Below are 12,563 nucleotides of genomic sequence, written 5' to 3'. Positions count from 1 at the left end.
CTGCCCTCCACAACTCTCTTGGTCCAGAGAAAAAGAGAATTGGAAGAGGATGGGGGAGTCCTCTGCCATTTTGCTTTTCTCTCTGGGGCCACCTTCCACTTGTCTTGGTTCTGCTTTTCCTGAAATAATAGTTAGATGGGACTTTGGAAAGGAAATTGCTCTCCTCATCTGCCAAAATATTTGTTTTTTTCAACTAGGGGACAGATTTCCCCGTTCTGTTGTGATTCATATTAACATAAAGTCAAACTGTCCTCTGATCCAATGCCTACTTTTGGAATGGGGAGGTGGCCCAAGAGTGTCCAGAAGAGACAGGAAAGCGAGCCTGGAAGAGAACATTTCCCATGAGAGCCCAGCATGGGCGGGGCTGTTGACGGAGACGGAGGGCCACCCAACCGGAAGACAAGCCCAAGTCCCGCCCAGCATGACTACCCCTTCGAGACCCAGCTGCGGTGGCAAGAATTCCCATCAGCCTTTGCTCTCCAGGCCCCCAAAGGTGCCTCCCGCATCAAGCCCAGTTATGACCACGGGGACGATGACCAGGACGGGGAAGCAAGACCCAGGAGCCACAAAACAGCCTGAGGAGACAGAAGGCGTCCACCTCTGCAGGACTAGGAAACATCCTGTCTGTCTAAATTCCAAGAACGTGGCCAAAGGAGAGATCATAACCACCTTTATTCTCCAAATTCTGGAGGAAATAGTTCTGCACAACATGGAAACTACTAGCTGCCAGAGTGGACTGAGGGGACTCCCGAGGGTGGCCTCCAGGCCCGGATCCACTCAGGGCTCCGAGAGGCGCCCTCGGGAGCGTCCTGCGGAAGCTGTGTGCTGAGGACACGGCCAGGAGCTCCGAGGAGGTGACCTGGCCACCGGTCCCCCTGGACACAGACACGGAGGGAACCCTTCCCCCACCAGGTGTGAAAAAGACCAAGGCTCCTCCGTCGGCAGAGGAGGACGAGCCGCGGGCTTCATCGGGGCAGGCAGCCAGCCACCGGGTCCGGCCGGGGCACCGGCACAAAGTTCACGGGGCACAGCAGCAGCGGGCACATCTTCTCGTGCTCCTTCAGCGCCTCGCTCAGGTGCTTTAGCTCCTCTGTCAGCTTCCCGATCTCTCGCCGCAGCACGGCGTTCTCCTGCTCCAAGCACTCATACTCCTGCACAGAGACACGGGGTGGGTGACGTGGTCGCTGCAGCCCCATTCCCTGCCGGGAGGCCGGCCTCCTCCCCGGGACAGCTCCCTCCGGAGCCGAGCCCCCTTCACCGCTCCTCTTTGTTGGCTTCCTGTTTCTCTCCCGCCACCAGGATGAAAGGTCCAAGAGGGCAGGCTGTGCTTTTTGAACCGGCCTGACTGAGATACCATTTACCTCAAACAGAATACACCTGTTTTACGGGTCTCGTGCAGTGAGCTTTGGTAAGGGTCAACGTGCATCAAGAGAACGTTCCGTCACTCCTGAAGTTGACCTTGTGGCCCTGTGCAGACTGCCTCCCCTCCCCCAACTGCTGAGCAGCTCTGTGAAGATCTCTGTTGGGGTCACCGCTGTGGGCCCAGCTCCTGGAACAGTGCCTGAAACACAATACACCTCTGCTGACCGCATGAGTAAATGAAGGAAAGTATCCCTTGCCTTGGCTCCGCCCCCAGCTCTCACCTCTGAAGTTTCCACCATAGCGGAGTTGGCAGAGGCTTACACCTGGAGGGGCTCATAGATACCCCTCAGCCCAACCCACACAATGTAGAAACCAGACATCCAACTTGGGCTGGGCACTCTTTTCTTCAAAGGACAGTCCCTGCCTTTTCTGAGCTGCTCTATTAGAAAGCTCCTCTTTGCACTGACACAAAAGCTCTCGCTCCTTCACACCCATCCATTGGGCTTGGTTCCACCTTATGGAACCACACAGAGTAAATTCAATACTTTTTCAACATCGCAGTTCTTGTAATATTAGGAGGCAGCCACATACCACTTCCCCTTAGGTATTCCCTAAGCTCAACTGTCTCAGGTCTCCTGAGCTCCTTGGGTTTTAGGACTTCTGGTCCTTCTGTCCTCCTGGGGGTCATCCCAACACACACTCTCACCTGCCAGGATCTATCTGGCAAAGAGTCATTCCCAGAGTGATTCTGGGGATGGCGTGACCATGCACAGGGAGATGCACGGGGGTGGCCTGCCCCGGGGACGGACACAGGCCTGCAGCCACCTCACCCTGGGGACTCTCCCTGAGCTTGCAGAGAAGTGCAAGCTCCGTCTGCCTCTGCTGCTTCTCTGTCTATATTTGGACGATGACTGATGTTCTGAAGATTAAGGGTGGGCTCTACATCCACTTCTTCTGACTTTCACTGCGGTCACTTGGGCGTCTTCCAGCCTAGCAAAGTCTTTCTGAATCGTAACGGGTCAGCTCACGGATCACGATACTACACAGCTATAAGCTGTCCATTAACTTGATAGTTAGGTCTTCCTTCTCTTCCTCCGAGTCACTGGTAAGTTCTACAGTACTTGGCCAATGGCAGATAGAAATCATCTCGAAGATGAGAACCTTATTTAAATATTCTTTTTTAAGGATTTTATTTACCTATTTGATAGACAGAAATCACAAGTAGGCAGAGAGGCAGAAGCAGGCAGAGAGAGAGGGGGGAGGAAGCAGACTCCCTGCTGAGCAGAGAGCGTGACAACAGGGGGCTGGATCCCAGGACCCTGAGATCATGACCTGAGCTGAAAGCAGAGGCTTAAGGACTGAGCCACCCAGGTGCCCAACCGTATTTAAATCATGCTACAATGTTGTTTACCGTGCTTTTCCTGACGTGGGGACCCTACCTTATTATTATCCACCACATCTTTTCTCTTACTAGTAAATTTTCAAAAATAACACTAAAAAAGTCTGATCTTTTTACAGGCCCCTAAAGCACATGCAAATTCTCAACTCTGGCCCTTTGCTAATGCTGTTCTCTTCCACAGGAGTACGTTCCTCCATTCCTGTGTGAGCCCAGCTCAAGGCCACCACCTCCAGGAAGGCTTCCCGGATCACAGCACCTCATGGAACCACAACCCTCATCATGTGTTCTAGTCAATCTCATATCACATTCAATCTTACTTATACTAAATAGGATCGCTTCCCAAAGATCAGAAATGTATAGCTCCTAGGAGCCTCTGCTACCCTCTCCTATAGCTGCGCCTGATGGGCCACCGCCCAGTGACTCCTCTGCCTCCTTCTCGCACTGGCTTCCTTCCCTCCCCACCTCTAGGCACCAGAGGTGCTGCACACAGAGGCCGTCTGAGCCTTCCCTAGGCAGGCCCTCAGGGTGGTCTGGAATATGCTCCACCCCCGCCCCGCAGGCTGTCCCAGGTCAGGCCGGCTTCATTAGCCCATGGGCCCCCTTCCGCCTTCAGCCCTGCTGCCGGCCCCACTCCTCACGCTTTCCTCGGGCCTCTCAGAAGCTCGAGTCCTAGAGCCCGAGTTCCATCTACAATGTGGCAACAAGCCCTCCATGGGCCAGGGGAGGCGGTGGATGGGAAGACAGTCATCTCGGGAAGGCTGCCTGCAGCCGCAGGACGACGGGCTGCAGCTCTGTGGAGCGTGTGTATACACACACATGCACACACGCACGTACACACACACACAACTAGACACACACACACACACACACACACACACAAATTAGACGTGCTCCTCACCTCCCAGTAAAATGGAGAATAGATGTGAATGGTTCCGATGAGCAAACATTTTAACTAGATTCCAAAAAACAGGAAAGTCTTTGCTGTGGCAGAATATCCCATTTCTGTAGTAGCTTGTTTGCTGGTTGAGTTTTGTGGCAGGATGCCCCGCGCTCCCGAGCCTTATCTCTGGAAGCCAGGAGGGGCCACGCTGCCTAATGTCTTCCTGAAGTAACACTGCTTCCCCCAAACCCCAGCCCATCAAGGTCCCCCATTTGCCTTCTCTGTGGGGACTTTCTCTTCTGCGATTTGACTTTTACTCATCAACCTGCTAAGGGACTTTCATGGAGCCGAGGGAATAAAAAGGAGAGAAGAAGTCAAGATCTTCTGGTGAGACCAAACAACAAAATAAAAGGAGGAGGGGCACCCGGGTGGCTCCGTGGGTTAAGCCTCTGCCTTCGGCTCAGGTCATGATCCCAGGGTCCTGGGATCGAGCCCCGCATCGGGCTCTCTGCTCAGCAGGGAGCCGGCTTCTCCCTCTCTCTCTGCCTGCCTCTCTGCCTACTTGTGATCTCTGTCAAATAAATAAAAATCTTTTAAAATAAATAATAAAAGGAGGAGCTGGGGCGAGTGGAGAGGAGGTGAGAGGAAATGGGGGTGAAGGGGGAGTAAGACCCACTTCACACCGAGGAGAAGGTACCCGACTTCACAAACGTAAAAAAAATCTTACAGTGCGCAGAGGCCCCCCCGACCCCAACAGGGAATTAGCTGGCCCCAAATGTCAACAGTGTCGAATTCAAGAAAACCTGGTCTGGGCGTCTAAGGGAGGTTGGCTGGGGACCGAGGGACTGTCTGGGGGTATCCAGGGTCCAGGACGAAAAACTGGCAAATGAGCTAATGTGGGTCCCGGGGCCAGAGGTGACAGTGAAGGCAGAAAGGAAATGAGGTTTGGAAAAGGCCATCAGAAGGGCACAGCCACACACAGACCCCATTTCACAAGCGAAGAAAGCGAAACTCTGAGAGCCACCATGACTTTTCCAAGGTCGTGCAGGCTTGGAACCTGACTTCAAGGTCAACTGCAGCCCTTGAGCAAGGAAGTAATTCTGCTTTCACTTGGCAGTGCCTGGCCCCAAATTTCCCCGTGGTGGTTACCAGCAGTAAAGGGCTGTGAGTGCTCAGGATTTTACAATAAAGCCTATTCCCTAGCCCCACCCTGACCTTCCCAGCAGACAAATTGTGTCATCAGGGAGGGCTGTACAAATGGGTGTCATCATCAGTTTCTGAACCAAGGGGGGACGACTGGAAGCATTCTCTTAGAACAGGCAACAGCTGAAGAAGCCGTGACAACACAGACCACAACCGAATTGCCCAAGACATCTGTCAGTTGGTGACATTTGGGGTTCCTGAGGATGGCATCCCTGCCTTCCTTTTCTGACTCAACGTTCTTTCTCAGTCTTCACCTGGGGCTGCCTGGCTCGAACCAGTCGGACCCACTTCTGAGACACGGTTCTGCCTGCTGCAGAGCTGCACTGTTCACGCACGTCCTTATTTGTGGACGTGGACTGAGGCGTGTGCCCAACGTTCAGAGACGAACAGGGACTGAAATCCCCCTGAGAGGTGTCAGTGCCTCGACAGGATGATTCGAAAAGCCATGGTGAGCGCAGAGGTGCAGACACACACAGGCGTTAGGAACAGCTTCTCGGCACCACACTCGGGCTTCCAGCAACCATCTCCCCGAGGGGAAGACTCAGACTGAAGAGTGACCCCAGCCTCCCTCTGGCAGGGCCTGCTCAGGCTCTCCCGGCCCTGCCCTCCGGGGAGGTGGAGAACTAGGAGCCGGGGGAGGTAGCCCAGAGGCTTCTAGAAGCTGCTCCTGGAGGAGGTTTCTCAGGGTGCTGGAGGGAAGGGGGACTCAAGGTGAGTGAATGAGGCGGGCAGCAGAGAAGGGTGGGGATTCTAACCAAGCTCCAGATGGTCCCCTTCGTGGTACTCAAGGAAGGCAAATAAAGACCTTGAGTTCCTCTGAGAGATGCACCCATGTCACCCCACAGGATGGGACGGAGAAAGGACTGAGTACAGCCCTTCTCACGGCCGAAGCTCCCCAGGGAGTGGCGGTGGCCCTGGCTACCAGGTGGCAGCTTTCTGGACCCTTTAGTGTCTCTGAGACAGAGGGACTGATCCCATGTTTGAGGTTTCTGAGAACTGTGTCTGGTTCCCACGTGCCCCATCCTTGACGGGGCCTGGAGCCCGAGGAGGCCTGACGGGCTTTTCTGCCATGATCCAGAGCAGTGTGCTAGGTGCTCTGCCCACAACTCACTTCCTGGAGCCACTAAAACAATTCTGCACCACATTTTTAAACCAGACACCCCACCCTCAACATACAGATTTTTTTTCAAAGTTTAAGAAAATACTCCTTTTTTTAAACTATATTTACTTTTTTTTTTTTTTCTGTGTTGGCCCCACAGAACAAAGATCCCCATAACTGGGATGCCCTCCCTGGAAGGAGGTAAGGAATTACCGGCAAAGCTATGATTCATGTGCTACCCTTTCACCCAGAGATGACGTTCCTCTTCTACAGCAGGACTGGGATGTAGTTCCATTTTCCTGAGCTGGCCACCAGCTCCCGCACTGCCCCTTGTGACCAATAACAGTAGTATGTAGCTAGTGACAGTAAAGATGGGGGCTATAGCTTTGGGGTCTGTATATGAATGGACCCACTGTCCTGGCCTCCTGGACACTGAGTTTCTCAACAAGACTGGCCTCGATGAGGTGATCTGCCGGTGATGGGTCAGCAGGATCTACTCTTCCTGCTCCACAGAGGCAGAGAAGGGAGTTTTCTCCCATGGAGGGAATGGGTTTCAGATCAATTAGCCCCATTTCCCAAAACAGCACCTGCCATATCTGATCATGTGACATGGCATGTAGACCGCAGAAGAAGCTAGGAACCCTACAGAAGGGGGACCCCCATGGTTCTAAGAGGGATCAGGCAGGAGTAAATGTACCACCCTAACTTTCCCAGGCACCTGGCTCATTTGGGCATCAAATCCAACAATGACAGATACGGAGAGAAACCGTCTTCTTTGACCCTGTAGGATTTATGCTACCTTCTGAGGTAGGCTGAATAAGGGCTTCCCAAAGATGTCCCAAAGACGTCTACATCCAACCTCTGGAACCTGTGAATATGTGAACTTATGTGGTTAAAAAAAAAAAAAAAGAAGAAGAAGACCTTGCCGACGTGATTAAGAATCTGAACGTGGGGGAGATTATCCTGGATTATGCAGGTGGAGCCAATGTAATCGTAAGGATCTTAGTGAAAGAAAAAGTCAAGAGTCAGAGGAGATGTGACAATGAAACAGTGTCAGAGTAATGCAGCATGAAAAAGACTTAACTAGCCAGTGCTGGCTTTGAAGATGGGAGAGGACCACAAGCCAGGGAACACAGAAGTTTCTAGAAGCCAGAAAAGACAAGGAAATGGATTCTTCTCCGGACCCCCTGGAAAGAATGCAGCCCTCTTGACACCTTGAGTTTAGCCCCGTTGAGTCCCATTCCAGATGGCTGACTTCCAAAACTGTAAGATAATAAATCTGTGTTGTTTTAAGCCACCAAATTTGTCGTAATTTGTTACAGAGTCCATAAGAAATGAATATACTTTCCTGAAAACATACTCCTATGCTTTCAAAAATAGGAAGGAGATCTTATTCCTCTCTTTGTGACCTAGCATCAAGGCCTTGTCCATGGTAGTGCTAACAAATATTTGTGGAATGAATCTACCCGCTCTTGCTCTGTGGAAGGTCTTATCGTCATTTAGCCACCACCACACACACAATCACTTGGGACTTACAATTGAGTTTCTCCTAGTGTTTCCTTATATTAATGCACCTAGCTGGGACCAGAAGCTTCTTGAGGGTAAGGGCCCTGGCTGTCCAGCTGGCACACAGGGTCTGAACGCAGGGCCATGTCCTAACTGGCCCACAAGTGCCCTCTGGGGTAATCTGGTAACATGAGGCTAGAACCAGGACTGCTTCAAACGCAAGGGGGGAAGAAGAAAGGAGACAAAGGACATTCCAGCTCCTCTGTGGGAAGTTTACAGGACCAATTCAGGCTGGGAAGGATCTCCTCTGACCCTATCTCCTTTTAGGGCCCAGCCTTCCTGCTTCCAGGAAAGAGTCTGATATTCGTAATTTATGCCCACTGTGAATTTCGATCATTGGTTGCCTCCCCCGGAGTATGTATATCCTAAACCTGTTATCAGTTTACCGTGACAGGCTTTTCAGAGATTGTTTTTCCCCTCATAATACCTCGGTATCTGCTATGTTGTCAATGCCCCCAGACCCCTCTTGCTAAGACCAGCTGTGACAAGACAGCAGGCAGGGAAGGGCTAAATTAAAATCCTCAGTGATTTACACCAACCTTGTCTAAAGATGAGCGTTCAGAATTATCACCAGTTCTTTGCACAGACACTTGGATACCTTTGAGGCCAGTGCCTGATATGGGGCAGTTCCCATGTTCTGTCTGTGAGATTATGTGGGATTATGCATAAGGGTAGAGGTAAATGGGAAAGTTTAGGGTAAATCCCAGGTTCCTGACGTGGATGATGAGAAAACTGGTGAGATCCACTAACTTCACTTGAAGACAGGAGGAGAAGAGAGTGTCTCAGGGTAAACACACATATCAGAGCCGTGTTGCATCCAGGCAGCCTGCAGCCCACCCATCTGAGGACATCTAAGCAGACACTGGAGATAGGGGGTCGGGGGGCCTCCAACTGAGGTCTTGCCTGGAGTAGTCAACGTAGGGAGCTAATGCTGCGAGAACAGATGAATAGATCGTATCTTCAGGGTGGGAAGGAGAAAGGGCAGCGTCCGAAAGGCTGGTCAACACCAAAACTTAAGAGAACTGACAGAGGAAGAGAAGGTAGCAAAGAAACGGAGAAGAAAGGTGGTTAGGAAGGTCCAGTGGGAAATGCGGTCTTTTAGAAGCTGAAGACCTTGAAAGAAGGTCTCAGGAAAGGGGGAAGGTCAATGGTGTGAAATGTTCAGCAAGGTCAGCAAGGTCACAGTCGATGAGTCTAAAAGAAGTCCCCGATCAGGTAGTGCCAAGGCACTAGGGGTCCCCGCGGGAGCAGCTTCTGCGGAAAGGATGTGTGTGCGCACGCGCACGTGGCCTGCGTACGGTCACGTGCATGCGTGCGTGTGCGTGCGTGCGTGCGTGCGTGCGTGCTGGGTGGGGCGGGGCGGCAGAAACGCCAGCACAGAAGACTGGGAAATAAATGGCACTGAGCGAGCGTATGGAGACAGCAGGTCTCTCTGGGAGGAGCAGGGAGGGGAGGAAGGAAAGAAAACAAATGGGGCTTGAAAAGGAATTGGGATCGAGAGGAGGTTTTGTTTCGTTTTGTTCTGATTTATAATGAAAGGAACTTGAGAGAGGAACCCCCAGCGGATGAGGGATAAAGATGTCCGTGAAGGATCGGAAAACTGGGCTGGAAGGATGCAGTGACATGAGACGTACGTGTCCAAATTGGTGGTGACCAGGACGTGACCTTGGGGCCACCACCACAGCTCCTTTCCGTGGCCCTAATGTGGCTCTGCCCCAACCACAGGCTCACCTCGTGGAGTTTGTCAGCCTTCTGGGTCTGCTTTTTCCGACTTCTCTGAGCAGCAACTCAGTTTTTTTCTCTCCTTCGTACCTTCCGGTCATCGTCGTCTGGGCTCTGGGGCGGAAATGTGTGGTTAGATGCGCTGTCGGGGCGCCTTGCTTCGACCTCCTCTGCCCTGTCCCTTTCCTCAGCATCACTTCACCATTTTATTTGCAGTCCTGGCAATGCTTGTTGCTACATGGGTGGGACAGCCCTAGCCCCTTGTTCAGCCTTGTGCCCTGGCTGAGTTTAGCTGCTCATTCCATGACCCCCCTGAGAAATGTGTGGTGAGACTGCCATTTAAAAGATGAGGATAAGAAACTCAGAGGGGCTAAGGAACTTGCTCCAGGTATCACAGCTAGACGTGGGGAAATGGGAAGTGGAACTCAGGTCTGTTGGACTCCAAACCAACGTTCATAAACTTCTACCCCACAGGGTGTGTGCCTGGAAGAGGTGCGGTGTCAACGTGCATCCGAGAACAGGGAAGGCAGAAGGCATGTGCTATCTGGAGCTCGCTGTGCGGCAGGCCTTACCCCGCCACAAACAAACAGGTACTTTTGATACTGCATGCACATTTTACACTGACAACTAACTGCAACCACACAATTCTACCAACACACCAAATGATCTCAGACACTTCATTTGAACAATACTCGATGGACATTTTCACAGGTCAGAGTGAATCAGAAAGCAAACTCATGATGTGTCTTGAAAGCTCTCAGCTCTATATGAGATACAACCACACCTAGTTGAATCCTTCAAGAGTTATCCTGAAACAGGCAGGATAAAAAAAAAAAAATATATATATATATATATATATATATATATCTACCAAGATGAAAGACATTTCAGTTACAGAAAAAACATGGAGAAGTAGAGAGTATTTGCTTTCCGGAACCCTGTGAGAAGGTACCAAAGGGCGGGGATGTGGTATGCTACCTTTAAACAGTTTAAAAGCCAAGAGGTTAGTGGGATACAAACACAGGAAAGCTACTCAGTTATTAACATTAGTGGAGAACAAATATTGATAATATAAGATAATGGGTAATTTCAGTTATTTTATCTGGTTTTGTATTCCAAATAGGAGAGACACTTCTCCCCCAACTCTGGTGAGTAAAGAATTTTCAGTATACAGAAGAATATAAGCCTATAGAAGGAGACAGATAACATATTATAAATAATATAACAAATAGATGTGGTCTGGAAGTAGTGCTTAAGGGAACAGGCACAAGGTGTTAAAATGTAGCTTTTCAGAGGCAAAGAAGTCTTGGTTAACATAACCAGGACACCACAGGGGCAAAATGTGGTTTACAGGACAGAACTCTAGCTATAGAAATATATAGCCACTGGTTTTGTCTCTTACTGTCAATACAGCTTGGGGGAAATGGCTTAAATTCTCTGAATGTTCAGTTTTCTCATTTATCCTAAGTGTGAGTCATTCATTCTCTCAGCAAGTATTAACTGAGTACCTGCCGTGTGCCAGGCACTGTTTTAGGCACTAAGATGCATGCCCGGAACAACCGATTGGTAATGACTGCATAAATCATTCCAACAGCCTAATGCTTGGGACTAGCATACGGATAAGATGAGATTTTAACCTAAAGCTCCCAGCACATGGTATGCCCTTAATAACCTAAGGAGGCTACTATTATATAGTAATAGGTTACTACTGTTACAGTAACCTGTGGAGGTTGCCATTTATCGAGTCTCCCGTAGTGCTTGTCTCCAAATCATGCCTTTTTGTTCACAATTAAAAAGTCATAGGACCCAAGGAAGCAACCTGCATCCTGTCCTCTGGGAGCAAGACACTCTAACCTGGATGTAATCACCTATCCATATGGTCACAGCTGAGAACCCAGCAGTAACATTCAATCAAAACAGAAAGAGGGGAGCCAAGTGTTAAGATAATCATAAATTATTAACCATATCTTAATTAGTCATAAAAATTTCGAGAGGTTATTACTATATTCATTCTACAGATGGGGAAATTGAGGTTCAAAGAAGTTAAGCAAAATGCTCAAGGCCACTCAACCTGTGTGTGGTTAAACCAAGGTCCAAACTCAGAAATGTGTGACTCTCTAGCATCACCTGATGACACTATGTGCCAGGCATCGAATTGGGAAGGGGAGGAGGGGGGACATAATGATGAAGACTCCCTCCAGAGCAACCCAGTGGGAAGTTCTCTGATTGCCATCCCCGCGGGCAACTTTATCTGTTTCCGGAGTAGGCAGTTGTACATGTTGCCAAGGACAGCACAGAGGGCTGAACGCGGGCCAAGGGGTTTCCACCAGCAGAGGGACTGGAGTTCTCCCGCTGCGGGGCCCCCACCCCGCACCCTTAGGCTGATGGGTCGCGAGTTCCCCATTCGGAGGGGAGATGTTGGGAGTGCCTGGACACGAGCTGCCCCTTCGGGCCGAATTTCCCCTCTGCACACACTGGCGCCTGCGAAGGGCCACGCGCGCCGGGGGTGGGGTGGCAGCGGGCGCCAGCGCGAGGATGGCGACGCCGGGACAGCGCGGATCCCACGCGCGGAGAAGCGTGGACTGTGCCCGGTCGTCTGCGCCCTGCGGCCTCTCCGCTTCCCGGGGCGCAGGAGCCCGGTCACCGTTCCGGAGGCGGCGGGCACTGTGCGTGAGTTGGGGACCACCGGGCAGAAGCGCCCGCGGGATTCCTGCCCGCGACCCCACTCCTGCCGGTCTCTGGCTCCCGCAGCGCCCTTCACCCCAGCACTCAGCGTTCACCACCCCGGAGCCCCAGACCCACCTCCTCGTGCCCCTCGGCGCTCCCATCCCCGCACGCCCGCCGGCCTCCCTGAGCCTCTAGTCCACTACCTGCGTCTGAGGCTGGTTCCCAGGCGCCCCGACGCTCCTCTGCAGGACGCTGCCGGCCGCCGGGAGCACTTGGGACATGCCGGGCGCTCCTCCGGCCCGCCCCGCCCCGCCCCGCCCCGCCCCCTCGCGGAGGAGCGGCCCCGCGGCCCGCCGCGCCTTGCACGCGGGGCGCTGCCTGTGGGCACTCTCGGGTCACCCGCATTCTCGCGGCCCCGCACCTGCCGCCCTCCGTATCCCCCTCCCACCCCCCACCCCGGGCTTTCCGCTCTCCTGGCGCCTGCGGCCGCCTCGCTGCCCGGGTTTCCCTTCCCTGGCCCTGGCCCGCCCGCTGTCGCGTCCCGAGTCTGCCCGCCCCTCCCCTCACTCCCGCCCCGTTTCCTCCTCTCCCCGCCCTCTCGCCGCACCTCGGGGTCCCTAATCCCACCCCAGTCGCGGCTTTCCGCTGGGTCCCTGCGCTTCGTG

The 12,563-nt window shown here is 52.4% G+C and overlaps 1 pseudogene across 1 annotated transcript; it reads right to left on the bottom strand.

The window, feature by feature from the left end:
- Nucleotides 1-653: 653 nt before the first annotated feature.
- LOC308356324 (basic leucine zipper transcriptional factor ATF-like 3) lies at nt 654-12,179 on the bottom strand (annotated as a pseudogene). Its single transcript, XR_013968491.1, has 3 exons — nt 12,102-12,179; nt 9,241-9,345; nt 654-1,151 (listed from the first exon to the last, which is right to left on the bottom strand). The product of XR_013968491.1 is annotated as a basic leucine zipper transcriptional factor ATF-like 3 (transcript).
- Nucleotides 12,180-12,563: the final 384 nt, after the last annotated feature.

This window comes from Martes martes, assembly GCF_963455335.1.
Source record: "Martes martes genome assembly, chromosome: 15".
NCBI classification, from domain to species: domain Eukaryota; kingdom Metazoa; phylum Chordata; class Mammalia; order Carnivora; family Mustelidae; genus Martes; species Martes martes.
The sequence above is the reverse complement of the archived record's forward strand: the minus strand, read 5'-3'. Positions and strand labels throughout refer to the sequence as shown.